The sequence below is a fragment of the Punica granatum genome, chromosome 5 (assembly GCF_007655135.1).
Source record: "Punica granatum isolate Tunisia-2019 chromosome 5, ASM765513v2, whole genome shotgun sequence".
Lineage (NCBI taxonomy): Eukaryota > Viridiplantae > Streptophyta > Magnoliopsida > Myrtales > Lythraceae > Punica > Punica granatum.
Window position 1 is genome coordinate 27,571,207 of NC_045131.1, and position 3,041 is coordinate 27,574,247.

At 39.4% G+C, this 3,041-nt stretch overlaps 1 long non-coding RNA gene across 1 annotated transcript; it reads right to left on the reverse strand.

Annotated features, from left to right (window-relative positions):
* Nucleotides 1-1,254: 1,254 nt before the first annotated feature.
* LOC116208670 lies at nt 1,255-2,437 on the reverse strand. The gene is made up of 2 exons (XR_004157110.1): nt 1,606-2,437; nt 1,255-1,529 (listed from the first exon to the last, which is right to left on the reverse strand). It is a non-coding gene; the product is annotated as an uncharacterized LOC116208670 (long non-coding RNA).
* Between the last annotated feature and the right edge of the window lie 604 nt (nt 2,438-3,041).

Genomic DNA, 3,041 nt, shown 5'->3' on the forward strand with positions numbered 1-3,041 from the left:
CGTGATGAATAAATGAATAATGATGATTATGTGCTTTGTTAAGGCTTGCCTTAGGATAGATCTCTTGGGGATGGTGCCTCGAAGTCGAAATATCATGTGAAAGGGGTTGGTAGGACTAGAGAGCATGCCATGCTTCAAGCTTGTACATCCATGTATGTACGCGTGTGCTTGTGATGTTCGGAATCGTGCTTAGGATAAGATGAATGATAGTTGTGATGTTGTGGCCGAGTGATTAGAGTGTCGTAGTAGCCGAGTCTTGGTTTCTAGCACGGTTAATGTTGATTAAATAAATGGGTTAAATCGCTCATGGTAACCTTCTTCGGGTCCTAGAGACAGAGTCTCAGGTCTAGATCTTATGGAATTTGATCTTCTTCTTTTTTTTTTGGCTCGTAGGGCTCACAAGTTAAGGGGAAAGGGGCCACTTGATGAATTAATTGATTAAATGAGAAGATGAATGGTCTCAGGTCTTGATTAATTTGGTGATAAAATTATAGTGATGTCATAGGACTCACGGACTAAATTGATAAAACTGTCTGTTGGTGTTTAATTGGATGGATTGACCAAGATTAGCCGAATCTGTGAAAAATGGGATTAAAATGGCTTGATGTGTCAAGTAGTGGTCTCGGGTAGTGTAAAATATCAATTGGGCCTATAAGCGATTGGGCCCATCTCCCACCCAAAAGCTCGAGCTGATAGATTGTGGTACCCAATCTCTTATAAACTTGTGGAATTCCTTTTATATTTTCGATATAGGACTTAACTCTCAACAGGTAGGGGAGGTTAAGTGATTAATTTTTGTCAATCGTTTATACGGAGAATCATTGTCTTAATCGGCTAGTCACGTACACTTGACGTTAAAACTCACTATTTGGGGAGTCTTCACAAACCTAATTAAAGGAGTCTAGGACTTAATAAGGTCCTCATGACCTTGAGGGATTTTGGGGACTTAGCGAATTTTTGAAGAATTTCTTGATTAGATAGATTTGGCTCACACATAATCATGTGTGAGGACCAAAAGTGACAAAAAAAAAATAACGGTGATGTTCATTATATCTCACGAAGTGAATCATAGAGTGTTATTTATTCATAGAAAAGTCACATGGTCTAATTCGTCTCAAGCTCAAACCACAAGAAAGTTTTTTGTATTTTTTTTCTAATAAAATTGAAGGGGAAAAAGGAAAAAGAGAAAAAGAAAAGAAAGAGATATATGAATAAAGTGTGTAGACTTCGGACCATGCAACACTTAATACTCTATACGACGAAATCAGCCATATTCGATTATCAATTCAACTATTATATATATAGTATATAATATAATAGCTATTAAAAAAAGAGACATAAGTTTAGAAATAATTTCACTCTCACATGTTAATGGGCACAGTATAGTACACAAGCCGTGTCTTGTCAATAAAGGTAACGTGAAAGAAAGGATTAGATCAAGAAAATTATAATTACCAATTGAATGAGGATCTTGATGGCTCTTAAAAGAAACTCAGTAAATCCATATAGCATTCGGCATTCCCGCCAATCTGATTCACAATGTCGATATTATCAATATTATTATATAAACACATAAAAGAACTTAAAAAAAAAAGGCTACCGTACCTTCGAGTAATTGTAAATTTATAGAAATGGGGTATCGCATTGTTATTAATTCGCACAGCCCAATATCCTTGTAAGCGGTTATATGGAAATGTGATCGGTGGCCATTTTGATCTCTGAACACATATATGAACCGACGCATCCTCCTGCTGCCCTGCTGGAGCTCGTTGAGCCTCGACCGGGAGGGTAATACCCTGTCCCCAAGGCACAACTCGATGAAATAAGATGTCGATTAGGTTCCAGTAACATGGTCCACAGCCGTTGTTAACGATGCCGATGATGATATCGGACTGTGCATCATTGATGACGAAGACGGTGCGACTCCGCCCGGAGGCTTACCGCCAAGCCATTCCCGAAGCTCCTTCCTGCTTCCCATGGCTGCATGGAAACTTTGCCCCATTCTTGGTGTAAGGTGACTGAGAATCTGCAAGCAAAGCGCCTCTTCTTGCTTGAACCTTGGAAGACAGAGAGAGACAGACAGTGAGCACCTGCAAAAATTGGACTCATGCATGTTTCCTCATTTGCTGTATCGCGCCGATAATTTCTCACACCGCCCGGAGAGATCGGACCCTCCCTCCAAGAATTTCTCTGCCTATATGCAAGGACTGATGCAGGATTTGGATTAATGGGACGAGATCCTTGGAACACGAATATAAACATATATTTTCAGAATCAAGGGGTGAATAAAATAGCATCAAAAATTAAAGAATAACATGTAAATTTGCGTATAGAGTAAAAATTTTAGCTCGCCTCCCTCAGTCGTCCCTGCCTTGGTCCATCCTCTCTATAGGCAATTGGGAATGTCAATTTGGCCGCGTCATATTCCCTCCCACATGGCATTGATTCTACGGACAGACAAAATAAGGCCTAAACCACAATTTTCCAAAAACATCACTATCTTGCACAAGAGATAATCTTGGGGCCTCCACGCCCCATTCTTGTCCTTTCCAATTTCCTTTCCCTGTTGCAGTAGGCTTGGGCCTCCCCTTCCACCGAAAAAAAGATCCTCACAACGCACTACAAAATAATTGTCATTTACTGATGGTCGATTTCCATCAATAAGTCTTAAAAATCCAGCAGTAAAACACGTGTTGTGCTATAGTGATGGAAATAGGGAATATACCTACAGTTTTAATGGCTGTCGATATCGGTATCGTGGCTATACATCTATCTGACAGATGAACCGTCACAAAAGTCTAGACCTACACCAGTGGGAATTTCTGTCACTGCATTCTCCAAATTCATCAGTTTATGACCGACTTTTCTGACGGATTTTCCATCATAATAGGTTAATTTATAAGAAAAATCCACTTGCTTTGGTAACCTTCTACTGACGATTCCTCCATCACTATTGCTTGACTTTAGACTATCATAACCAGATGACATTTTGGTTTTTGAACATTTAATGATGGATGTTATACAACAGTAAATTACAAGAG